A 27,596-nucleotide genomic window follows, 5' to 3' on the forward strand; every position below is an offset into this window, starting at 1 on the left:
ACCCATACTAGTTCAATATTTGTAAATCCCCAAACCCTAAAAGTGTTGATATCAATATTATTATGCCAACAGCATGATAGACATCTGGATCCTACTAAACGGTCTACAACATACTTGGAAAAGTGTAATGGAGAAAGAATATTGAGTCAGTGAAATTCACGTAATTGATTTTAGGATGATGGCCTTAGCATGAGTCAATGAAGTCACCAAGAAAGACATTGTAATCATGCATGATAGCACTGTATATAAGCATTAGGTTCTCTTCACACTAGGTTTATGTTTCTTATTGAAACTGTGAGGCATTGCAGGATCTAGCTGGATACCACTCGCATTAGAAGGACCACATTGGGCCCCACTGGCAAAAATAGTGCTGTATACAGTATACAGTGTATGACGAAATCTAGGATGGAAGCTTGCAAAGAGGCTTTGTTACAAAAGTGAACATTACCATACTTTAGGAAGCAATATTGGAAGCAATGGTACACAATAGTCAGCATTATTTTAACAATTATGTTAAAAATAATCCCTACAGTAACATCAACGAATGTTAATATCTTTTAAGTAATATTAAACTTTTTTTTCACACTAGTGTTGAATTTTGATGAAACATATTGACTTATAATGGTGTCCAGTAAGTTTCTTTTAGAGTTTCCTATATTTGATTTTTAAGATTGTTTTTAGCTGAAGAATAGAACAATGTAAACTCATATGCACTGGCCAATGTGAACTGAGCCTTAATTTCTGTAGGTCAAAATTATAACAATGATGTTCCACAGTAACAAAAACATTCCACCCTCGATAAAACAAAGATTAGACCATCTATATATCTTACATAACACACTTACAGTATTTCTCCAAATTTCTCTTAATGACTATATATTAAACATATGATTACGGACAATAGCTGTGTTAACAGCTGGTGCAGAACATCTCATAATCATATTTTATTGCAGGCTATAACATGGCACATCAATCAGGGCACCGCTTTATTACATGCTGCGTGATCTCAGAATGAAAAATCAAACTGCAATTAAAAATGCCGAAACGTGTTCCTAACTATAATTAGCTTATCTAGAAAAGAACGTACCTTTATGCCTCAATGATAGTCAAACTGATCACCTAATCAGATGCTAAAACTGATTGCTAGTGCATGTTGGAATCAATTGAGAAAACTGTTTACGCAAAGCAGAATTCCCAGAAATTGCAGTGTAAATGCATTGTGTTTTCCTCACATTCTCTATGGAATGGAATAAAATAGCTATTCATGATGTTTGGCAACTGTACAATATGAGATTTAGCAGCTGTATTGATTGCTATAAGTATTGCTACATTCAGTAGCCTGTAGAAATAGGATTATTCATACTCATTTCTCAATGATCACCTGGTCTTTCTGGTTTTTACTCAAATTAATCTCTATATGGAGGCTATACATGTCAAAATAGCAACCCTCTAGTTAATGCATGCCCTTGATTTGCATTTATATAGTCTACCTCTACTTTCCTGTCATACATTGTGGCAGAACCTTGTTGCTGCTTTTTCCTTTATGTTTTATGTGTCATCATGAGATCATATCACATTTATGAATATTAAATGGATTAGAAAAAAAAGCTAATATGATTGTACTCAAAGAGTGGTAATAAATGGTTGCACATCCAATGGTTAGAGTGTGTACCACAAACCTCTGTCTTGGCCCCAGTGTTGTTCAACATTTTTATAAATTATCTAGCTAAGGTAAATGAAGGTAAACCTATTAAATTTGCATGTGATGCATAGCTAGGAGGGATAGCTAACACTAGAGAAGAAAGAGAAAGGATTCAGAAGGATCTAGACAAGCTTGAACAATGGGCAGCGTCCAATAGAATGGTATTTAACAGGGAGAAATGCAAGATTCTACATCTGGGCAAGAAAAATGAAAATTATATCTACAGAATGGGAGGAATAGAACTAAGCAACAGCATGTGTGAAAAAGACTTGGGTATACTAATAGATCACAGACTGAATATGAGTCAACAGTGTGATTTAGCAGCTAAAAAGGCAAACACAGTTCTGGGATGTATTAAGAAAAGCATAGAGTCTAGATTATGTGAAGTAATTATCCTCCTCTACTCTTCCTTGGTTAGTCCTCATCTGGAATACTGTGTCCAGTTCTGGGCACCACATTTTAAAAAAGACATAAAAAAACGAGCAAATTCAAAGAAGAGCTACCATGATGGTGACCGGATTGTAAACTATGTCCTATGTGGAAACATAGAAACACAGAAAGGTAGAGTTGGAAGGGACCTTCAGGGTCATCTGGTCCAACCCCTTGCTCAATACAGGATTCACTCACTAAATCATCTCAGACAGATGTCTGTCCTGCCTCCGTTTGAAGACTTCCATTGAAGGAGAACTCACCACTTCTCGTGGCAGCCTATTCCACTTGTTAATCACCCTCACTGTCAAAACGTTTTTTTCTAATATCTAATCTGTATTTCTTCCATTCAGTTTCATCCCACTATTTTTAGTCTTTCTTTGTGCAAATGAGAATAAAGCTGAAAACTGTAGCTGAAAGCTACAGGGTGACAGCCCTTAATATATTTGTAGACAGCTACTAAGTTTCCTCTCAGTCTTTTCTTTTGCAAGCTAAATATTCCGAAATCCTCTAACCGTTCCTCATAGGACATTGCTTGCAGACTGGTCAAAATTCTGGTCGCTCTTCTCTGAACTTGCTCCAGTTTCTTTTTCTTTTTTTTTAAATGTGGTGCCCAGAACTGGGCACAGTATTCCAGATGAGGTCTGATGAGGTCTGACCAAAGAGGAGTAGAGGGGGATAATTATGTCACGTGATCTACACTGTATTCTTCTGTTAATGCAACTCAGAATTGTGTTTGCTTTTTTTGCTGCTGCACCACACTGTTGGTTTATGTTCAGTCTGTGATCTATTAGTATACCCAAGTCGTTTTCACATGTGATGTTGCTCAGCCCTATTCCTCCCATTCTGTATATGCTTTTTTCATTTTTTTCCCCAAATGTAGGACTTTGCATTTCTCCCTGTTAAAAACCATTCTGTTAGTTGCTGCCCACAGTTCCAGTTTGTTTAGATCTTTTTGAATCCTCTCTCTCTTCTCTAGTATTAGCATCCCTCCTAGCTTTGTATCATGAGCAAATTTAGTCAGTTTACCCTCAATTCCTTCATCTAAATTATTGATAAAGATGTTTAGCAACAAAAGGCCCAGGACAGAGCTTTGTGGTACCCCACTTGACACATTCTTCCAACTGGATGTGCAATTATTTATGACCACTCTTTGGGTCCGATCACTAAGCCAGTTATGACTCCACCTAAACTAGTTGGTCATTTTTTGAATGTTTCAATGAGGATGGTATAAGATACATTGTCAAATGCTTCAAAGAATTTTCAAGGTTAAAGGATCTGGGAATGTTTAGCTTGTAAAAATGAGGCCAAGAGGAGACCTAATAGCTGTCTACAAATATCCAAAGGGTTGTCACAATGTAGAGGGATCATCTTTAATCTCATTTGCACATGTAAAAATGAGGAGCAATGGAATGAAGCTGAAAGGGAGACGATACAGATTAGATATTAGTGAAACATTTTTGGAAGTGAGTGTGATTAATGAGTGGAACAGACTGCCACAAGATGTGGTGACTTCTTCAATTGCAGTCTTTAAACAGAGGCTGGAGAGATATATATCTGAGATGGTTTAATGAATCCTGCATTGAGCAGGGGGTTGGACACAATGACCTTGAAGGTCCCTTCCAACTCTAACAATCTCTGATTCTATATTTATCTAGAGACAGCGCCACTCTCCTCAAGATGTTGTGTCTGGTATTGCAGCTGAGCGGTTGTTTGTCTAATCTCATACAGCCATTTATTTTTTCAACTAAGATTTTATTTATTACTATAAGGTCTTAAGCACATGGCATCTACAGTTTCCTTTGGTTTTGTTAAAGAACTTGGCTTGCTGCCAGTGGCAAACTTGAAGTTCATGGGTCCCAATGCAAAAGCTCCAACAGTGCCCCTAATTATTAAAAATCTTTAATAGTATTGGTCTTTTCATATAGGCCAAAAGGACTTATTAGGTCTCTTAGGCTCCAGGGCCCAGGTGTGGTTGCAACCCCTGCACCTACTGTAGTTACACCCTTGCTTTCGGCTTTACCATGCTCTGTTAGGTGTAAGTTGTGTAGGATGCTCTCTTGTAGGTACTGAAAAACACTCTGCACGTCTATGGATCTCATGGGAATAGAAACATTATGAGAAACAAATAGCAAACCCCTTTAGAGAGCAGGATTGAGTTCTGAAAAATATGTCCTTTTAGGAAATCTTGGATTATGCTCTTTTTCTCCAGTTTTAATTTGATTCTTATGGTGATTTTACAGGAAAAACAAATGTGTTTCTTATAGTACTATATGTGGATTATTATTTACTATAGAAAACTAGAGTATAAGTTGGTATTACATGCAATGTGTAGGAGCACGTTCATGCTGGCCATTAACTCGTTTCTGACCTTGGATGTATGAGTACGTCCAAGGTCGTATCTCTGCCTTCCATGCAGGCTCGGCGATGAGCCTGCATGTTTTTGGTCACTTAAAAGCTGATCTGTACAGCAGTCATGTGCCCCTAACAGTCGAATGAGCGCCATTCTTATAGCACTGAGGTGATTTTCTCCACTGCGCCATATTGTATCTCATTTTGTATGTCCCCGCCAGCACTACTAGGCTCGCCTTCAGCCATATTCACCCAGTTACAACATTCTGTTCGGAGGAAGACCAATAAATAGACCGAAACGTTATGACAAACTGGATCTTTTTTGTGTAATAAACACCTGTTCTACATGTAATATTTTGGAGTGCCAAATTTATTCTTACAATTCTTGGAGTGGATTCCTATTTGAGCACCCTTTTAGTGAGTGCCATGCAGCCTTCTTTCCTTGTATTAATATGTTAAATGCCACTGTCAATCTCTGACAGCGGAATTTAACATGGCCGCGGTGGAAGGAAGTCACTAGTCCCACCCATTAGCACCCATGTCATATGACCGGGGGTCACCAATGGGTTGGCATGACAACCCGGGGTCTGCAGGAGACCCCTGTGGTTGTCATTGCCGGGATGCTATGAGCGCCGCCCATGGGTCGGCGCTCATAGCAAGTGAGCACTTTAGCTACACACAGCAGGGCTGAGGCCCTACTGTGTGTAGCGCAGACGATCGCAGCTTCTGTTCTCCCATGAAAACTATTGAAGTATGTGAAAAGTAAAAAAAAAATTGTTTTTAAAAAAATTTAAAAAATGTAAAACACATATTTGGTATCACCGCGTTCATAAATGCCAGCTCTATCAATATAAACAAATAATTAAACCAATCTGTAAATGTCGCAACGATAAAAAAAATCAAAACGCCAGAATTAGGTTTTTTTGGTTGCCGCAACATATCAATAAACTGCAGTAACAGGCGACCAAAAGATCGTATGTACCCCAAAATTGTATCAATAAAAATTTCAGCTCGGCACACAAAAAATAATCCCTCACCCAAACCCAGATCCCGAAAAATGGAGGCGCCACGCGTCTCAGAAAATGGCAACTTTTTCTTTTGCAAACTTTGGATTTTTTTTTATCACTTACATATAAAAGAACCTATACATGTTTGGTATCTATGAACTCGCAATGACCTGGAGAATCATATCAGCAGATCAGTTTTAGCATTTAGTGAACATGATAAAATAAATCCAAAAAACTATTTTGAAATTGCAGTTTGTTTTTTATTCCCGTTTTCTAATACACGATATGGTAAAAGCAATGGTGTCGTTCAAAATTACAACTCGTCACACAAAAAACAAGCCCTCACATGGCCATATTGACCAAAAATAAAAAAGTTATTGCTCTGGAAGAAGGGGAGCAAAAAACGAAAACGCAAAAAACGGAAAAACCCAAGGTGGTAAAGGGGTTAAACAGACAAAATCTAAGATAGAAACAAAATGAACATGTACCCTTATATAAGTAAGTAAAAAGCATTAGTGCATATAAATAACATAAGGTACTTAGTAAACACTGTTTTTGATAATAAAAGTATAAAAGCATTACCACCAGCGCCAAGGTGTACTCAGTCAGTATGGTCCTAAGCTTTAGTATTAAACCTTACTATATACAGTTATATGAAAAAGTTTGGGCACCCCTATTAATCTTAAGCTTAATGTTTTATAAAAATTGGTGTTTTTGCAACAGCTATTTCAGTTTGATATATGTAATAACTGTTGGACACAGTATTGTTTCTGCCTTGAAATGAGGTTTATTGTACTAACAGAAAATGTGCAATCTGCATTCAAGCAAAATTTGACAGGTGCATAAGTATGGGCACCTCACCAGAAAAGTGACATTAATATTTAGTAGATCCTCCATTTGCAAAAATAACAGCCTCTAGTCACTTCCTGTAGCTTTTAATAAGTCCCTGGATCCTGGATGAAGGTATTTTTGACCATTCCTCTTTACAAAACAATTCCAGTTCAGTTAAGTTTGATGGTCGCCGAGCAAGGACAGCCCTCTTCAAATGATCCCACAGATGTTCAATGATATTCAGGTCTGGGGAATGGGATGGCCATTCCAGAACATTGTAATTGTTCCTCTGCATGAATGCCTGAGTAGATTTGGAGCGGTGTTTTGGATCATTGTCTTGCTGAAAGATCCATCCCCTGCGTAACTTCAACTTTATCACTGATTCTTGAACATTATTGTCAAGAATCTGCAGATACTGAGTAGAATCCATGCGTCCCTCAACTTTAACAAGATTCCTGGTGCTGGCATTGGCCACACAGCCCCAAAGCATAATGGAACCTCCACCAAATTTTACTGTGGGTAGCAAGTGTTTTTCTTTGAATGCTGTGTTTTTTTGCCGCCATTCATAACGCCTTTTTGTATGACCAAAGAACTCAATCTTGGTTTCATCAGTCCACAGGACCTTCTTCCAAAAAGAAATTGGCTTCTCCAAATGTGCTTTTGCATACCTCAGCCGACTCTGTTTGTGGCGTGCTTGCAGAAACGGCTTCTTTCGCATCACTCTCCCATACAGCTTCTCCTTGTGCAAAGTGCGTTGTATAGTTGGCCGATGCACAGTGACACCGTCTGCAGCAAGTTGATGCTGCAGCTCTCTGGAGGTGGTCTGAGGATTGTCCTTGACTGATATCACCATTCTTCTTCTCTGCCTTTCTGATGTTTTTCTTGGCCTGCCACTTCTGGCCTTAACAAGAACTGTCCCTGTGTTCTTCCATTTCCTTACTATGTTCCTCACAGTGGAAACTGACAGGTTAAATCTCTGAGACAGCTTTTTGTATCCTTCCCCTGAACAACTATGTTGAATAATCTTTGTTTTCAGATCATTTGACAGTTGTTTTGAGGAGCCCAGGATGCCACTCTTCAGAGGAGATTCAAACAGGAGAACAACTTGCAAGTGGCCACTTTAAGTAGCTTTTCTCATGATTGCAAACACCTGGCTATGAAGTTCAAAGCTCAATGAGTTTACAAAACCAAAAAAAGTTCTTTAGTACGTCAGTAAAAAGTAGGTAGGAGTATTTAAAACAAGAAAATGATAAGGGTGCCCATACTTATGCACCTGTCAAATTTTGTTTGAATGCAGAGTGCACATTTTCTGTTAGTACAATAAACATCATTTCAAGGCAGAAACATTACTGTGTCCAACAGTTATTACATATATCAAACTGAAATAGATGTTGCAAAAACACAAATTTTTATAAAACATTAAGCTTAAGAATAATAGGGGTGCCCAAACTTTTTCATATAACTGTATTATATTTCAGGAAACTTCCTAATATACTTTATGCTCAGTCATATGTACAGCATTGTGTCTTAGCTGGAAGAGCTTCACATAGAATAACAGAATGACAGTCACTGGAGTTTTTCATATCTAGGCAATTGCCAGCTCAATAAGCCCCATACTTTCTCCTAAAACATATTCACTATTATTCCAATTTAAAGGGAACTGACAACTGATTCAGAGTCTGGCTCTTGTTTTCTTAGCCAGTTATGTTTTACTCTAAAAAGCTGGTTAAGGACCATGCTGATCAGATGATTAGACCCAAATTCCAGTCCCAGGCGGTTCTCCCACCCCGCTCAACTTGTGTAACAAGTCTCTTTCTATGCACACATGTAGTGTGCTAACTGTCACTCAGAGGACTGGGTGGAAAGGAAACCGGAGGGAACTGATGAGCATTGACCCTTGCCAACTGTTAAAGCGAATCTGTCAGAAGGATTTAATCCCCCAAACTATTTATATGAGCATGTAGCTCTTAAAAAGACAAGTCCAACAATACTTTTACATGCCAAATCCACTCCTCCATTACTGTGAAATCATCATTTGAATTGGTATGCAAATCATGAAGTGGCAGTGTTGGGTGGAGAATAGAGCTGGAGTAACAGAAGCTTCAGATCTACTATAACCCTTCAGACTCCTTTGCATATCAATTCAAACAGGTTTGGACTGGCCATGTAAGGTAATGCTGGACTTGGCTTTGAAAGAGCTATATGAACATTTAAATAGTTTGGGGTGTGACATTATGCTAACAGATTACTTTTAAGTGTGAAAAAAAGAAAACAATGGATCTCACCACTTTTGCTGGTATTGAAATCGGCTGGAAAAGGAAAATAACATTGGGTACCTTAATTCAGCTGGTGAAGCACAGCAATATCCATGGGAAAAAGGTAAGAATTCGGCACATCCATTCAGAAATAATAAAATTAATTGACCTATATTGGAAGTCCATTAAAACACAATCAAGTTCTGGTGAAACATTAAAATCTGACGTGTTTCTGCCAAACTTCCCTTAGTAATTAAGTGTATTTTCTCCCTGAAATGCTGCAGCATTTCAGAGTAAAAGATAAATGTCTAGGAATGATAAAGTCTGATTCTCATTCATGATGTCTGTATTTCTGGCAACATGAATCAGCTGTTAGGTCTTAACAAATTATTGCATTTTAATAATTGTACATTTACAAAAAAACAATATATTATATAAGTATATAATAGACCTGCAAACAAAGTTTATTAAATTATGTTGAAGTATAGTTAGAGGCAATAGAAGGTATAGTCCTATTGATTGTCACCTTTGAGTTAAAGTGATTGGCCACAACTTTCCAAGTTCTTTTCATGTGAACTAACTGCCATAGTTAAAAACTTTGCTAAATACATTTCTTTTGCAAATCCTTTTGTATTCTGATCTGCTCTTCAGGTCACATGATCTTTGGCTGATAATATCTTGGCTTCCTGTGATGTCACATCAAAATTTCTCTCTGTTCAGGACTCTAGAAACTGATGGGTGGCCTTGACTTGCTATGGGGCTGGGGCTTACCATGTGGGTGGGAATGGCTCCATTCAGGAGAGCTCACTCTGTTCCTGAGTATGCTGCTGCTGGACACACAGTTGTCCTCAAAAGTTTACATACCCCGGCAGAATTTTTCCTTTCTTGGCCTTGTTTCAGAGAATATGAATGATAACAAAAAACTTTTTCTCCACTCATGGTTATTAGTTGGGTGAAGCCATTTATTGTCAAACTACTGTGTTTTCTCCTTTTAAATCTTAATGTCAACCAAAAACATCCAAATGACCCTCATCAAAAGTTCACATAACCTGGTGATTTTGGCCTGATAACATACACAGAATTTGACACAAATGAGTTTGAATGGCTACTAAAGGTAACATCCTCACCTGTGACCTGTTTGCTTGTAATCAGTGTGTGTGCATAAAAGCTGAGTGAGTTTCTGGGATCCAGACATACTGTTGCATCTTTCATTCAGCCACTGAAGTTTCTGGATTGTGAGTCATGGGGAACGCAAAAGAATTGTCAATGGATCTACGGGAAAATGTAGTTGAACTGTAAAACACAGGAAAGGGATACAAAAAAATATCCAAGGAATTGATAATGCCAATCAGCAGCGTTCAAATGGTTATTAACAAATGGAAAATCAGGAGCTCTGAAAAAACCAAACCGTCAGGTAGACCAACAAAAATTTTGGCTACAACTGCCAAGAAAATTGTTCGGTATGCAAAGAAAAACCCACAAATAACATCAGTTGAAATTCAGGACTCTCTGAAAACTAACGGTGTGGCTGTTTCAAGATGCACAATAAGGACGCACTTGAAGAAAAATGGGCTGCATGGTTGAGTTGCCAGAAGAAAGCCATTACTGCACAAATGCCACAAAGTATCTTGCCTACAATACGCCAAACAGCACAAAGACAAGCCTCAAAACTTCTGGAACAAGGTAATTTGGAGCGGTGAGATGAAAATTGAACTTTTTGGCCACAACCATAAACGTTACATTTGGAAAAAGGTCAACAAGGCCTATGATGAAAGGAACACCATTCCTACAGTAAAACACGGAAGAGGATAGCTGATGTTTTGCGGATGTGTGAGCTACAAAGGCACAGGAAACCTGGTAAAAGTTGAAGGAAAGATGAATGAAGCATGTTATCAGCAAATACTGAAGGCAAATTTGCACTCATCAGCCCAGAAGCTGCGCATGGGACGTACTTGGACATTCCAACATGACAACGATACAGAAGACAAGGGCAATTCGACCTGTCATTGGCTATAGCAGAACAAAGTGAAGGTTCTAGAGTTGCCATTTCAGTCTCCTGACCTCAATATCATTGAGCCACTCTTGGGAGATCTCGAGCGCGCAGTTCATGCTAGACAGCCCAGGTGTTATGTTCTGCTACCAGAGCTAAGGAAAGAGAGGAGATCTGTCCCTACGATAGAACTCAGCTTGATCCCTACGATGTAACAGGGGACCTGATCCTGCGATCAGACCTGCTAAAGTCCTAAGCTAGTCTGTACGGAGACCTATAGATGTGGGGAAGGAATCCCTACAAGTACTAAGGACTGGGAGGAAAATGGGACACCTCCTAACAGAAATAGTAGCAGACAGACGAACAAACAAAATATAAAGAACACAGAGGTCCGTAGACCAAGCAAACTAACAGAGTAGATACAGAGCACAGGCTAGCTAGAAAGTAGTTATACAATGAAGTCCAGCAAAGCCAGAAGGGCGGAGCAGGATTAAATAGGCCAACAAGGTCATGTGACCAGCAAAGGAAAAAACCTAAGAGCAAGGTTCTAACAGTACCCCCCCTTCTAAGAGGATCCTCCGGATCCCCTAGGACCAGGCTTATCAGGAAATCTCCTGTGAAACGCTCTGATAAGTCTGGACGCGGAAACATCATCCGACCTCACCCAAGAGTTATCCTCGGGTCCGAAACCTTTCCAGGCCACAAGATACTGCAAACTACCTCTATACCGTCTAGAGTTAAGGATGCGAGAAATTTCATATTCCCCGTCCTCCACCACCGGAGGAACAGAGGCAGAGGCGTCACAATCCGATACAACCGCTTTTTTCAACAGAGAGACATGAAATACCGGATTAATTCTCCAGGAGGTAGGAACCTCCAACCTAACAGCAGATTGGTTGACAACCTGAAGCACCTTAAAGGGCCCTACAAACTTGGGACCCAATTTCTTAGAAGGAATCCTCAACCGCAGATTCCTAGAGGACAACCAAACCATGTCACCAACAGCGAACAAAACCTCCTGTCGTTTCCTATCAAAGTAGTCTTTAGATTTTCTGTTGGCCTCCTGAAGATTACAACGCACATCCGTCCAAACTCTCTCTAAATCACCGGAAAAATTCTCCTCCTCAGGCACGGCAGATCCCAACTTGGAGAACGACCCAAACGACGGATGTCTCCCAGAACAACAAAAAAAAGGCGAACAACCAGCAGAAGAAGATGTATGGTTGTTAAGAGCAAATTCAGCAAGTGGCAGAAACTCAGACCACCCCTCTTGATTGTCTGCCACAAAACAATGCAAGAACTGCTCAACATCCTGGTTTTTCCTTTCTGTCTGGCCATTAGATTCAGGATGATATCCGGACGAGAACGACAAATGAACTCCCAACCTGTCACAAAAGGCACGCCAAAAACGAGCCACGAACTGAGGTCCCCTATCAGAAACAATGTCAGTAGGAACGCCATGAAGTCTGACAATTTCCTTGACAAAGGCCTTAGCGAGAGTTTTAGCGCAGGGCAGTTTGACGAAGGGAACCAAGTGACACATCTTGCTAAAACGGTCCACGACCACCCAGATGACAGTAAAACCCTCAGAGGGGGGAAGGTCAGTTATAAAGTCCATAGCCAAATGTGTCCAAGGAGCACTGGGAACCTCCAAAGGACAAAGCAACCCCGCAGCAGGAGTATGTGAGGACTTAGATCTAGCACATATAGTACATTGACGCACCCACTTAATGACTTCCTTCTGCCATCCAGGCCACCAAAAACTGCGACCCACCAGTCTCTTGGTCTCAGAGATTCCGGGATGACCTGCCAACTGAGATTCGTGACACTCAACAAACAAATCTCTCCTAAAGGTCCCAGGCACAAACAACCTCCCATGAGGAGTGTTAGATGGGGCATTCTCCTGTGCTTTAAGAATCTCATCTTCCAAAACGGAGTCCAAAGCAGCTATCACAACACCTTCTTGTAAAATGTTCTCCTCTTTCTCAGCACCGACTATGGGAGAAAAACTGCGAGACAAGGCATCCGCCTTAACATTCTTAGTACCAGGGATGTAAGTAACGGAGAAATTAAACCGCGAGAAAAACAGTGCCCACCTAGCCTGACGGGCATTCAGGCGCTTGGCAGCATCAAGATATATCAGATTTTTATGATCCGTAAGAACCTGAACGGGAAATTCCGCACCTTCCAAGAAGTGGCGCCAGTGTTCAAATGCGAGTTTAATAGCCAATAATTCCCGATTACCAATATCGTAATTCAGTTCAGTCTCCGAAAATTTTTTTGAAAAAAAAAAGGCACAGGGATGTAATCCATCCCCGTTATCCTGAGACAATACTGCGCCAACCCCCACAGAGGAAGCATCAACCTCAACCAAAAACGGCTTAGTCACATCAGGCTGCATAAGGATGGAAGCAGAGGTGAACCTCTCCTTGAGATACACAAAAGCTTCAATGGCCTCAGAAGACCACTGAACCGCATCAGCACCTTTCCTGGTGAGATCGGTCAGAGGTTTGACAATACTAGAAAAAAATTTTATGAATTTTCTGTAATAATTGGCGAAACCTAAAAACCTCTGTATCGATTTCAAACCAATAGGCCTAGGCCATTCCTGCACAGCTTGAACTTTAACCGGGTCCATCTCAAAACCTTCGCTGGAGATAATGTTACCCAAAAAACTAATTCTCTGTACAGCGAACTCACATTTCTCCAGCTTAGCAAAAAGCGAATTGTCCATTAATAACTGTAATACCTCACGTACGCTCTGCCAATGAGACTCCAGATCCGGCGAATAAATCAAAATGTCATCCAAATACACAACCACATTTTTGCCGATCAAAGGTCTAAGGATGTCATTAATAAGATTCTGAAAAAATGCAGGAGCATTAGTAAGACCAAAAGGCATAACCAGATTCTCAAAATGACCCACAGGAGTGTTAAAAGCAGTCTTCCATTCGTCACCCTCCTTCATGCGCAACAGATTGTATGCCCCCTTAAGGTCAATTTTAGAGAACCACATGGCCCCCATTAACTGGTTAAACAGATCAGGAATCAATGGCAGTGGGTAAGGATTGCGTACAGTAATTTTGTTAATCTCACGAAAATCCAGACAAGGACGTAAACCGCCGTCCTTTTTTTTTACAAAAAAAAATCCAACCGCCACAGGAGACTTAGAGGGCCTAATGTGACCGGCGGCCAAACTTGTCTGTATGTATTCCTCCAAAGCCTTTCTCTCAGGAATAGTAAGGTTAAATAAACGACTTTTAGGAAGAGTCGCTCCAGGGACAAATTCAATAGTACAATCATAGTCTCTATGGGGAGGCAAAACCTGCGATTCCTTCTCAGAAAAATCTCTCCAAAAATCCTGAATAGGAACAGGCAATTCTCCCCTATCCAAAGCTGCAATACGCCCGTTACAACACTTGTCATAACATTTATGGCTCCAGGATTTAATTTCACTGGTAGACCAATCCAGTACAGGATTGTGAAATTTTAACCAGGGCAATCCCAATATTACTAGAGAAGGCAAGTTATTCAAAACTACCAAATCCAATTTCTCATGGTGAACACCATTAATAGTGAGAGGAAATTCACAGACCTTGAGAGTAATATTCTTCAAAGGGGAACCATCCACAGAAACCACAGCAATCTGGGATGATAAAGGTTCAGGTTTTAAATTGAGTCTTTCCAAGAATCCCCCATCAATTACATTCAGAGTAGACCCACAATCAACAAACACCCGAAATTCCATTAATTTTTCCTGAGCAATCGTGGAAGCAGCTAAAAATATACCCTTGGAATTTAAACAGGCAATACGGGCATGACTGACCATTTTTTTTTCTTTCTTCATACGAAGCTCACAGCCTTTAATCAAATGACCAGATTTTCCGCAATAGAAACACAAGCCTTTAGAAAATCGACGGTCTTTTTCTTGAGAGCGAGGTGCCACCGATCCAATCTCCATCGGTTCACCACTGTTAGTACACACATTCTCATAACCAGAAACTGACATAGCAGAGGATTTGCTCTCATTAACCCTTGCACGCAGTCTCCTATCCACCCGTATAGCTAATTGCATAGCCTGTTGCAAATCTTCAGGTGTAGGATAAGCAATTAGCAGGTCTTTAACCCTTTCATTGAGCCCAGCAAGAAATAGACTTTTCAGAGCAGAATCGTTCCACCCTGTTTGAGTAGACCAACAACGGAAATGAGTACAATATTTTTCCACATTACCTGATCCCTGTCTCAAACGTCTTAACTCAGTCTCAGCTGATGCGACACGGTCAGGATCATCATATAATAGTCCCAAAGCAGAAAAAAAACTATCCACTGATCTGAAGCATGTATCACTAGGTTGCAAAGAAAAGGCCCACTCCTGAGGCTCTTTGCGCAAAAGTGACATTATGAACCCTATGCACTGGGATTCATCCCCAGAGGACTTGGGTCTCAAACAAAAATACAATAAGCAAGCATTTTTAAATGAAAAAAATTCTCGGTGTTCACCAAAAAATAAATCCGGCAAACATACCTTAGGCTCCAAGAAATGTGCTCCATGACAGTTACTCACGTGCTGACGGAGCTCGGCCACCTCCAGACAGAGTCCCTGCAGGCGATGAGCCAAATCCTGAACCGACACCATGATGGAACAGAAAAATCTTTCCTTAGAGAATTTGCAGGCTGGACTTATTGTTATGTTCTGCTACCAGAGCTAAGGAAAGAGAGGAGATCTGTCCCTACGATAGAACTCAGCTTGATCCCTATGATGTAACAGGGGACCTGATCCTGCGATCAGACCTGCTAACGTCCTAAGCTAGTCTGTACGGAGACCTATAGATGTGGGGAAGGAATCCCTACAAGTACTAAGGACTGGGAGGAAAATGGGACACCTCCTAACAGAAATAGTAGCAGACAGACGAACAAACAAAATATAAAGAACACAGAGGTCCGTAGACCAAGCAAACTAACAGAGTAGATACAGAGCACAGGCTAGCTAGAAAGTAGTTATACAATGAAGTCCAGCAAAGCCAGAAGGGCGGAGCAGGATTAAATAGGCCAACAAGGTCATGTGACCAGCAAAGGAAAAAACCTAAGAGCAAGGTTCTAACACCAGGAATTTACAGGAACTGGAGGCTTTTTGCCAAGAAGAATGGGCAGTTTTACCATCTGAGAAATCAAAGAACCTCATCCACAGCCACCACAAAAGACTTCAAGCTGTCATTGATGTTAGAGGGGGCAATACACGGTATTAAGAACTGGGGTACTGTAAACTTTTGATCAGGGTTATTTGGATGTTTTGGTTGTCATTAAGATTTAAAAAGAGAATGCACAGTAGTTTGACAATAAATGGCTTCACCCAACCAATAACTGTGAGTGGAGAAAAAGTTTTTTTGTTATGTAAACTTTTGAGCACAACTGTATATACAGCAGGGTGTATATACATGTGCACACACTTCAGTATACCCTGTGTAATGTATATGCACCTTAATGCATAATCTCTAGTGTTGAGCGAGCAGTAAAATGCTCAGGTGCTCGAAGCTTGGGCCGAGCTGACCGTGATACTCGGGTGCTCGACCCGAGCAACGAGTCCAATGTTAGTATATGGGAGACCCGAGCATTTTTGTGGCAGCACCCCCGGCAGTCTGTAGAAAGCCTAAAAAGTGCCCAAAACGATAGTGACAGTGCTCAAATGACATGGGGACAGCATGGGGATCGTCCTCGGAAGCATTTCTGACCCCCAGGTCACTGCTGTCAACAACGTGGTCAGAGGTATTAAGCCACTTTTACGGGCTCACAATAAAATGTTCAAAAACGGAGCTGAAACTCTTTTCCTGTGAAATATGTTAAGGAACATCCTTTCCAGGGTAAAGACTTGTGTATAAGGTAAAATAAATAACCAAAAACAAAAATACTCCTCCACACCTTGGGCTATGTTCACAAGTAGCATTTTTTATGCGTTTTTGCACTTTTGTATTGCTTTCAACCGTGACAAATGCATTCACCGGGAAATGTCATTTTAACATTTTAAAACCTTATCTGGCCATGCGCTGTGTGAGACATGCATACAGTGCTGAAAAGACATGGGAACAGCATGGGGAAGACCACTGGAAGCTTCTCTGACACCCAGGTCACTGCCTTTAGAGACCCTGCACTTAGTTCAGCAGCACTCTCCCTACACTGTCTGATCCGGAGCGACTGTGTCCAAGATTTCAGCGCCCGGTTTTAAATACTCGAGGTGACGCTGTGCGGCCAGAAAATCACTGTAATGCCCACAACCAACATGGCTGCGGCATTACAGTGACTGGCTGGCAATCCCTGCCTGTTCATTGGCTCTGATTGAGCGCCAAACATGAGGGTGGAGACCCGAGCTCCCGCCTGAGTAACCCGAAAATGCTCGGTGCTCGCCGAACATCCCAAGTAGTGAGATGCTTGGGCGAGTACCGAGCAGTGTCGAGCATGCTCGCTCAACACTAATAATCTCCATATCTATCTCCATTAGTGATGAGCGAACGTGCTCGCCACTGCTCGGTACTCGAATAAGCATCACTGTGCTCAACAAGCTCGGCGAGTATTTCCGGGTTCCTTGGGCGGGAACTCGGGTCCCCACCTTGCATGTTTGGTGCTCTTTAGAGAGCCAATGAATATGCAGGGATTGCCTGCTACACACTGTAATGCCGTAGCCATGTTGGTTGTGGGCATTACAGTGATTGGCTGGCAGCACTGCGTCATCAGGTCTATATAAGACCTGGCGCCGCTATGCTCATCACAGTCTACCCTGGAAACAGGCAGAGCAGGGAGAGGTGCTGCTGAGTCAGGAAGAGATTTGCTTGTTTATAGTTAGCATAAGTATTCCACAACATATATATATATATATCTGAACTAACAGTCCTTCTGAGGACTAATCCAGCTGCATTTATTCAGAGGTGATAGCAGGAGTTAGGCAGGCAGTGTATGTGGCAGACTGCAGTGCATATAGTGCAAGAAGGTCCAATGAACGTCCTGTTAGTATAGGTATTCCACAACATATGTATATATATATATACACATCTATATATACACATGTGAGCTAACAGTCCTTCTGAGGACTGATCCAGCTGCATATAATCAGAGGGTCCATTGAACGTCCTGTCTGCTGCTGCTGTAATAATTACATTTATTTATAGACATAGCCCCAGATATCAGGGGCCAAGGCAATTTTTTTTTATCTTAATCCTGGTTATTTGTTTACAAAGCAACCCATAGTACACCATTTTTCTGCTCCATTTGCTTGTTAACACTGCAGAATACAGCCAGATCTGTTCCATATTTCAGCGATAAAAATACAGAAATTTAAACTGAGAGTGCAAAATATTGGCCTCCTTTTCCATTCTGTTGCAATGTGTCAGTCAAGCTATTCACAGTAGGTGTCTGTGAAGAATAGTATTTGTAAAATACAGGCCTGCTTTTTAAAACCGTGGTTCTCTGTCAGACATAACACCTATAAGTGTTCCAAAATCAGCCATTTCTTCCATTTTCATTTCGTTGCAGTGTGTCGGTCAAGCTATTCACACTAGGTGTCTGTGAAGAATAGTATTAGTAAATTACAGGCCTGCTATTTTTTACCGTGGTTCACTGTCAGACATATTACCTAGAAGAGTGTTCCAAAATCAGACATTTCTTCCATTTTTATTTTGTTGCAGTGTGTCGGTCAAGCTATTCACCCTAGGTCTCTGTGTAGAATAATATTAGTAAATTACTGGCCTCCTATTTAAAACCGTGGTTCTCTGTCAGACATAACACCTATAAGAGTGTTCCAAAATCAGTAATTTCTCGTGAACATGGAAAATATTGTCCTCCATTTAAAATGGGCAAGGTGCGCGGCAAGGGACTGGGAAGTGGACGTGATGATGATCGTGCATGCAGATGCCGAGGACATGGCCGTGGGCATACTGAAACTGTGCCACAACAAAGTCACTTTGCCACCACCACCACCCAGTCTTCCACACGGTCAAGTCTCAGCAGCCGTGAGTCTGGACTGCATATTCCTCACCCTGATCCTCCTTCCTCCCACCATGTTAAGTGCCCGGAGACAAATGATCCCACACTTGGACACTCAGAAGAGCTGTTCACTTGTTCACTTTTCCATTTGTAGATTCGGCCTCTCACCTGGCCAGCTTCAAGTGAGTCAAGAGGAGAATGCGTGAAGTGATGCCAAAATATTTGAGCAGCCACAGTCACACGAAGGCAACGGTGGGCAAGTGCAATTACTGTCGCAAGAGGTGGATGATGATGATTATGAGTAGTGTTGAGCCACCCCCGTAGTGTTCGAGTTCGGTTCGGTTCGTCGAACACCCGTGTGTTCGCCGAACTGTTCGTCGAACTGTTCGTCGAACTGTTCGTCGAACACCTTCGAACACCGTTAAAACCAATGGCAGGCAAACAAAAACACATAGAAACACATAGAAAACACCTTCAAAGGTGTCCAAAAGCTGACAAACTGCTCAGAAGACATAACTAACACATGGGAAAGTGACAAGTACATATAGTCATGCGAAAATAAAAGAGGTGGAGGAGTAAAAGGAGGGGGAGACACAGATATAGGCATGTCATGCCCTTCTAAAATCCAAAAAGTGAGAAGCCGACACGGCCAGTCCGCTCCTGCCCGTGCCACCTCCGTGTCGCCGGGTTTGTGCCAGAGCCGCGGTGAACCCTGACGGCCAGCCCCCCTCTCCCAATACTGGTGCCTGTCCGCTGGTGGGTCGAGCGAGCCCCCCTGTGGTGGAGGCAGCTCTAAGCTTTTTAATTTAAATTGTCTCTCTAATTTGAATGAATACACTTTAAATCCATTTACAAGGATCTATTGTAGGGCAAGTCTCATGCCAGCAGCCGCGGTAATTCCAGCTCCAGTAGCTTCCACTAAAGCTGCTGCAGTTAAAAAGCTTTTATAAGGATCGAGCTCGGCTGTCCACCGCAAGGCATCCTACTGCCAGTCCCAGCCCCTATGCCTTGGGGTGCCTCCTGATGCTCTTCACTAAGTATCCCATGGTCCCGAAGCATTTCCTTTGAAAAAATTAAGTGTCTAAACTACAGGTGGTGCAGCTTGCTTAACAGCCGGGATAATCCGCTGACTAGCAGACACTGCTACTAGGCACAAAGTATTTCCTGGGCTAGATGCAGTTAAAAATTTGTAATTAGATACTCTCGTTGGATGCTGAGAAAGCATTCCATAGAGTCTCCTGGCACGCCATATATGATTCTCTTAAAAAGCTTGGGGTAGGGGTCTAGGGGACCCTTTTATAGCCAAAATCACGGCCCTGTATCGCAATACGTCACCTAGGCTGAAGATAAATGGAACTGTAGCACCCTGAGGGCTCGGTTGCTACAGACGTATTGCACCTCACCCAGAGGTGTGATATCTCACTCTCAGGTAAGGATGGAGTGTGGATCAGGACCCGACACCTGCATGCATTACACCACATTGCCGTGGGGCAGGGCGACCAATATGCCCCTGAGATGGGCACGACAGTCCCTGTCCCTGGCTGGAGTGGGGGGAGGGAACACTGAGGAAGGGGAACCCTGTAGTGCAGGAGCAGGGAGGAAGCAGTTCCTGGGTGCATTGAGAAGGGAGTATAAAAGGTGGGCACCATCTTAGTTCAGTGCAGAGAAGTCTGAGCAGAAATGGCAGGGAGCAGGGGCTCTGCATGAGCTCTGCTCCGGAGGCGGGCCTAGTAACAGAGGCCCAGGCCTGGAAGAGGGAGAAGGAAGGAAGAGGAGCGGAGAAGGCTCCAGGAACCAGGAATGAAGGGATCCCAGGGGTGCGGACGGGCGAGTCGCCACTGCATGCCCGAATCCACCTGCGTGGAGGGGTCAGGCCAAAGGGGGAGGCCGGTCCCCGAACTAGTGGAGGCAGGAAACGACCCTCAGCTAGAAACCGGAGGCTCTGACATTTTATGTGGCGCAGCTACTCGCTACACCCGCTAGGAAGGCACCACATAGGGTCAGGGAAACTGGCGCCAAGTTTACCAAGAGGAGGCCCGAGGCAGCCGGACAGAAGTGTTGGTAAGAAAGGCCAGACAAAGGACACACAAAGGGGGTCCTGTGAAGTGCTCCAAAGTTATCTGGGAGTTGTCTGAGCCCCTCACCTGGTGAGCACAGTACGACGTGGGCAGCCGTTACCTGCAGACGTGGTCTGGATAATAAGAACTGTGAGTAAAGGCCCTGAACTGCATCACTGACTCCGTGTCGTTACTGCTGCTGCCCTGCACCATCACCCCCATCCTCCGCATACACTGCCCTGAGGCTATACTCCTCCCGTGGGGAGTTATGCTACGCTCTGCTGCACCCACAACACCAGCCTCAGCGGTCTGCCCTGTAGCGGCGGTTCACTCTGACCGCAATCCACGGGTGGCGTAGTCGGACATTTAAACATCAAAACCACATAAATAGTTCCGCCACTGGTTTGACCGCCCTGAGCCACGGAACCGGGTCGCCGCCACGAAGACTACAACCACCAGCATCCACCAAAAAGGGTCCGGCTCCGGGTGTCCCAAGGCCCAGGGGGTGCGTCAGAACATTTTCATCACCTTTCACAATCACCAATGGGACAAGGCAGTGATGTCCTCTGTCCCCTCTCTTATACATCCTAGTGATGGAGCACCTGCTCTCATCAATTCGCCATAACCCCAATATTAGGTGGATTGAGGTGGGAGGCACCGAGTACAAGTGCTCTCTATTTGCTGATGATGTCCTAGTATATATCACTCAATCACATATATCCATCCATGCTGTTATGGCTGAAATAGATCACTTTGTTACATGGTAAAATTTTAAAATCAATGCAGCGAAGTCTGAGGCCCTCGATGTCTCCCTCCCCAAATCCATATAGGATTCCATCCAGTCCAACTTTCCCTTTGCCTGGCCCTCACAGGGTATCAAATACTTAGGAATTCCTATTCATAGAGACCTCTCCCATCTATGTTATCTTAATTTTGGGCCCTTTATTGAACAACTCCATACAGACCACGGTTGGCAAGTTAGAACTGTAAGATTCACTACGTGAACCACTGGTGTTTTGTGGAAAAGCACATGTACACTGCGTTCCAAATTATTATGCAAAAAGTGTTTAGGAGTGATAAGGGAAGAATTTGTTTGTTTGTCAGTTAAACTCATTGATGGTGATGTGTGTCAGGGCTCTTTATATCACTGTAAGCAATTGCAGACACCTGTGCTAATTAGTTTGGCAGGTGTGTCCAATGAAAGGCAAGACTACTTAAGAAGGCTGTCTCACATTATTAAGCAGCCTACATTTTCTGCCAAAATGGGAAAGAAAAAGGATGTGTCGGCTGCTGAGAAGCAACAAATTGTGGAGTGTTTAGGTCAAGGCATGACTACAATCAACATTGTGCGATGATCAGGATGAAGTGTCTTGGCAATCAAGAAGTATGTAGCTGATTCACAGTACACACGTGTGCGTGCTGATAAGGGCAAATTGAGGACTCTTTCCTACAGGCAATTACGTCAGGTTGAAAGAGCAGCGGCAAAAAAGCCTTGTCATAGCAGCAGACAAGTTTTTGAAGCTGCTTGTGCCTCCAACGTCCCCCGAACAACAAGATGCAGGGTCCTTCAGAGGTTTGCAGCTGTGCATGCGCCATCCTGTCGACCTCCTCTATCCACTTCACACAAGCAGAAACGGCTCCAGTGGGCCAAACATTACATGAAGACTGATTTCAAAACTGTTTTGTTCACGGATGAGTGCCGTGCAGCGCTCGATGGTCCAGATGGATGGAGTGGAGGATGGCTGGTTGATGGACACCCCACGCAAACACGGCTACAGCGCCAACAAGGAGGAGGTGGAGTAATGTTTTGGGCTGGAATCATGGGGAGAGAGATTGTCGGCCCCTTTAGGATCCCTGAAGGCGCTAAAGATGAACTCCATAATGTATGTGGATTTTCTCAAACAGCACTTCCTGCCATGGTTCAAGAAGAAGAACCGTGTATTTCACAGCAAGATGATTTTTCTGCATGATAATGCACCATCTCATGCTGCACATAAAACATCTGCATCTCTGGCTGATATGGGCATAAAAGGGGACAAACTTATGGTGTGACCCCCATGCTCCCCTGACCTCTACCCCATTCAGAACCTTTGGAGCATCATTAAAAGGAGTGTCTATGATGGCGGGAGGCAGTTCACATCTAAGCAACAGCTCTGGGAGGGTATTCTGTCCTCATGCAAAACAATTGAAGCAGAAACCATCCAAAACCTGACAAATTCAATGGACGAGAGAGTTCAGAAGCTCCTTTCGAACAAGGGGTCCTATGTGAAAATGTAACATCACCTAGAATAAAGTTTTGAGTTGAAAACTGTTTGATTTCAGTTTCTAACAACCTGCTAATGCTTATTTCAAAAATGACCATTTTTTTGGTCTTTATTAAAATGAAAAGGTTGATCGAAAAGTTTGGGGGATCTAAGAGTGTGGCAACCCAGTAGTCATGATTACTTCGAATTCTGACAATATGAGGGTCATGCTGCAGGTAGTGCAGCAAGAAGGCACTTATGTGCCTTGCGCATCTCGGAGCCCCAAAATTATTTTCCGGGCTAGATGCAGCTAAAAATTATTTTTAATTTTAAATCTGGTGAAGCTTTAGTATAGATGGCCTAATAGGATCAGTGCTGCACACTGCTACAAAGCCCAAATTATTTTCCAGTCAAGATACAGATAAACATGATTAGTAATTTGAAAGCTTAAAACGGTTGGTAGGGTGATTTTAACCAATCATCAAGCTTTTACTCTCCCCAGGATGACACAGGGGTAGAAAAGTCGTTTCAGATCCATGATTTGTTCATCTTTATGAACGTGAGTCTGTCTACATTATCAGTGGAGAGCCGCGTGCGCTTATCTGTCAGCACACCACCAGCAGCGCTGAACACACGTTCAGACAGAACGCTGGCTGCGGGGCATGACAAGATCTCCAAGGCGTAAGTGGCTAGCTCCGGCCATTTATCCAGATTGGAAGCCCAAAAAGAGCAAGGGTCCAGTGACACAGTCGTGGCTTCAATGTTTACTTGGAGATACTCCTGTACCATCGTCTCTAGGCGTTGACTATGTGTCAGACTTCTTGTCTCCTGTGGCCTTGCAAAGGATGGGCTAAAAAAGTGGTGAAATGATTCCGCAAAATTGATGTTACCAGCAGATACTGTGGTTCTGTTACGGTTTGAGTGCTGAACACTTGACGGTCCCACGGTTTGCAAGTTGGAACTGTGAGATTCACTACGTGCACCACTGGTATTTTGTGGAAAAGCACATGTAAGATTCTGCAACAGTCTCTGCTGATACTCCTGCATGCGTGCATCCCTTTCTATGGCAGGAATAATTTCTGCAAATTTACTTTTGTACCGGGGATCTAACAGTGTGGCAACCCAGTAGTCAGGATTATTTCTAATTCTCACAATTCGAGGGTCATGTTGCAGGTAGTGCAGCAAGAAGGCACTCATGTGTGTTGCGCATCCAGGAGCACCAAGTCCCTGTTGTGTTGGTGGCGAGGTAACAATCATGCTTCCTTCCTCTGTCCTCTCCCCCCAACCTCGCACAACAGAAATGTGATCAAGGTCTCCCTCATCTGATGAGTCTTCCATCAGTTCGTCCTCCACTTCTTCCTGGGCTCCTGCACCTTCCTCACTAGTTTGGCTGCTACCATGCGCCCTGGTAAAACCATCTCCCCCACCCTCACATGCCTGCCGCATTGGTGCTGCCGACCGTCTGGACCTTGCAGATGTTAGCCCTTCCGCATACAACTCCTCCTCCTCTACTTCCTCCACCTCCTCTTGTGCCACCACCTGACTCCGAATTCTGTTTAACATGTGCTCCAGCATGTAAATCACCGGAATAGTCATGCTGATAATGGCATCGTCAGCACTAAACATCTTCGTCGCCATTTCAAAACTGTGCAGAAGGGTGCATAGGTCCCTGATCTGAGACCACTCCTCCAGCGTGATTTGCCCCACCTCTGAATCTCGTTGGCCCAGGCTATACGTCAGAACGTATTGCACCAGGGCTTGTCGGTGCTGCCACAGTCGCTGCAAAATGTGCAGAGTTGAATTCCACCGGGTAGGCACATCGCATTTTAGCCGGTGAAGTGGCAGGCCCAACGACTTCTGTAGAGATGTAAGTCGCTGAGCTGCGGGATGCGAACGGCGGAAGTGAGCACACAGCGACCGTGCCCTCTGCAGAAGGCCATCTAGTCTGGGATAGTGGGCTAAAAATTGCTGGACAACCAGGTTCAACACGTGAGCCATACAAGGCACGTGTGTGACATTGTCCCGGCGAAGGGCCGCACCCAGGTTTGCAGCATTGTCGCACACGGCCTTCCCTGGTTTCAGGTCCAGTGGAGACAACCATTCATGAAATTGGTTCTCCAGAGCTGACCACAACTCCTCAGCTGTGTGACTCACATTTCCCAGACATTTCAATGTAAAAACCGCCTGATGACGTTGAGCCCTACTGCCAGCATAGTAAGGAGGTGTGCAGGATCCCTTCTGCGCAGTTAGAAAGCTTGTGGCATGACCAGACAGGCTTTGGGTGCAGGTGGAAGACCGAGAGGAGGTTGAGGAGGCAGAAGCAGTGGAGGAACTTTGACATAAAGAGGATTGACGCACAACTCGTGGGGACGGCAAGACTTGGACAGCAGCCCCTTGTCCTGCTGTCACCATAGTTACCCAGTGCCCAGTCAGCGACATGTAACGCCCCTGTCCATGCCTACTCGTCCAAGTGTCTGTGGTGAAATGCACCCTGTCACACACAGAGTTTCTCAAAGAAGCGGTGATGTTATGTGCGACATGCTGGTGGAGCGCAGGCACACCTTTCTTTGAGAAGTAGTGCCGACTGGGCATCTGGTACTGGGGCACTGCGACGGACATAAGGTCTCGAAAATCCTCTGTGTCCACCAGGCGGAAAGGCAGCATTTCTGTAGCCAAGAGCTTGCAGATGGTGAAATTCAACCTCTTAGCTTTCTCATGGCTAGGAGGAAATGGTCTTTTACTTGTCCACATCTGAGGGACCGAGGGCTGGCTATTGTGCTTAGACGGGGTTGATAAGGGTGTCCCCGGCAAACTGCCGGTCTGTGAGGAAGATGCAGGCGGACATGTTAGGTTGCCTTGATCCAAAGGTGGTGCTATCGATGTCGGACAGCGCTCAACACCAGCTGGTGTTACCACCTCCAAAGAAAATGATGACCTGCCAATCACGCTGGCTGTTGCGGGTAAAGAGGTGGCAGGTCTGCGCCCCAAAACAGGTGTGACTGCTGTCCCCCCAGTCACAGAGGATGAAGAGGCCGCGGATGCACAAGATATGGCAGACGGTGGTTGGCCCGGCCGGCTAGGCCGCATTGTAGCACACTGAGCTTCCCACTGCAACTTATGCTTCATGTCCATGTGCCGGTTCATGCATGAAGTACTCAAACTATGTATTTTTTGGCCTCTACTTAGCTTTTGCTGACAAATGTTACAGATAACACGAGTTGGGTCATCTTTATCGATCTGAAAAAATGCCCAGGCTATGCAAGGCTTAGCACCCATGCGACCTGAAGAGCCACCACGACTTGTGGTGAGAGGCAGAGTTGTGTTTGAGGATGCAGTTGTTGACGTGCTTCCAGTACTACGTCTCTGTCCAGGAAGGCGCAACCTGACCTCGTCGTCACTAGCATCTTCCTCCACCTCCTCTGCTGACCTCATCTCTTGGCTGACTGTGGGTTGACAGTAAGTGGGATCTCCGACCTCATCATCATCACCCTGTGCGTTATCACACCCATCGTCCTCAGAGCCAACCTGTTCCTGCCCTGACAAAAAACTAAAGTTGTCGCTCCAATCAGGAATTTGAGTCTTATCATCGTCTTCCTCATTGTCTCCACCAACAGGAGTTACAGTTTGGGAATGAGGGTCTACATTATGGTCAGAACCTTCTGCGTCTGGTCCTGGATCCGACTCATAAAGATTCTGGGCATCAGTGCAGATCATTTCCTCGTCTGGATTCACAGAAGCGCTGGAGTCGACCTCTGATTCCCAGGCTATATTATGAGTAAACAGCTCTGCAGACTCAACCATCTGTTCTACCTCATACTCAGACGGGCAGCTGGAGATTTGGGAGCTGTGAGGAAGCAAGTGCGATTTGGGTGACACCTTTGAGGACTGGAGTATTTGTGATGTTGAAGTTGATGTGGAGGAGAGCCCACTTAAAGGAGCACTTGATATCCGTTGAAGCACCTGCTGTTTTTGTGCCTCATCTGGAATTTGTAGCGATTGGCGTGGCCGTAAGAAAGGGATCTTATCACATTGTCCGCTAAAAGAAGTAGACATTTTAGTTTGGCTGGAAGATGGTCTTTCTTCTGCAGATGTTACTGTTGCTTTAACACCTACCCAACGGACACAACCTTTTTTCCCCTTCCCAACACGCCTATTCCCCTTTCCACCAGCAGCAGGCCTTTTTCCACTCATTTTGGTGGTTAACTAATTCACAACTCTGGAGTTGTTTGCACAAAAAAACAATGGATGGTAACCGAGCAGAGCTGAGTGGCCAAACTGTGGTATTAGGCCAAAACTATTGGCTGGGTTAGATGCAGAAAAAAATTATTTTGAATTTGCAACCTGATGGAGGTCAGTATAGATGGATTAATAGAACAAGACCCACACACAGCTAGAAGCCCAATATTTTTTCAGAGGTAGATGCAGGAAAAAAATATATTCAGTTTGCAACCTGATGGAGGTCAGTATAGATGGACTAATAGAACAAGTCCCACACACAGCTAGAAGCCCAATATTTTTTCAGAGGTAGATGCAGAAAAAAATATATTCAGTTTGCAACCTGATGGAGGTCAGTATAGATGGACTAATACAACAAGTCCCACACACAGCTAGAAGCCCAAATATTTTTTCAGAGGTACTGTAGATGCAGATAAAAATTAGTTTTAATTTGCAACCTGATGGAGGTCAGTATAGATGGACTAATAGAGAAAGTCCGACACACTACTAGAAGGCCAAATATTTTTTCAGAGCTAGATGCAGA

The 27,596-nt window shown here is 43.5% G+C and overlaps 1 protein-coding gene across 3 annotated transcripts in view; it reads left to right on the top strand.

The window, feature by feature from the left end:
• EPHA5 (EPH receptor A5) overlaps nt 1-27,596 on the top strand; it is a 585,860-nt gene that overhangs the window by 541,011 nt on the left and 17,253 nt on the right. The gene's annotated exons all lie outside the window — the stretch shown is intronic.

The sequence above is a fragment of the Phyllobates terribilis genome, unplaced genomic scaffold, assembly GCF_046119375.1.
Source record: "Phyllobates terribilis strain yellow unplaced genomic scaffold, ASM4611937v1 Scaffold_1__5_contigs__length_1240528914, whole genome shotgun sequence".
Taxonomy (NCBI): domain Eukaryota; kingdom Metazoa; phylum Chordata; class Amphibia; order Anura; family Dendrobatidae; genus Phyllobates; species Phyllobates terribilis.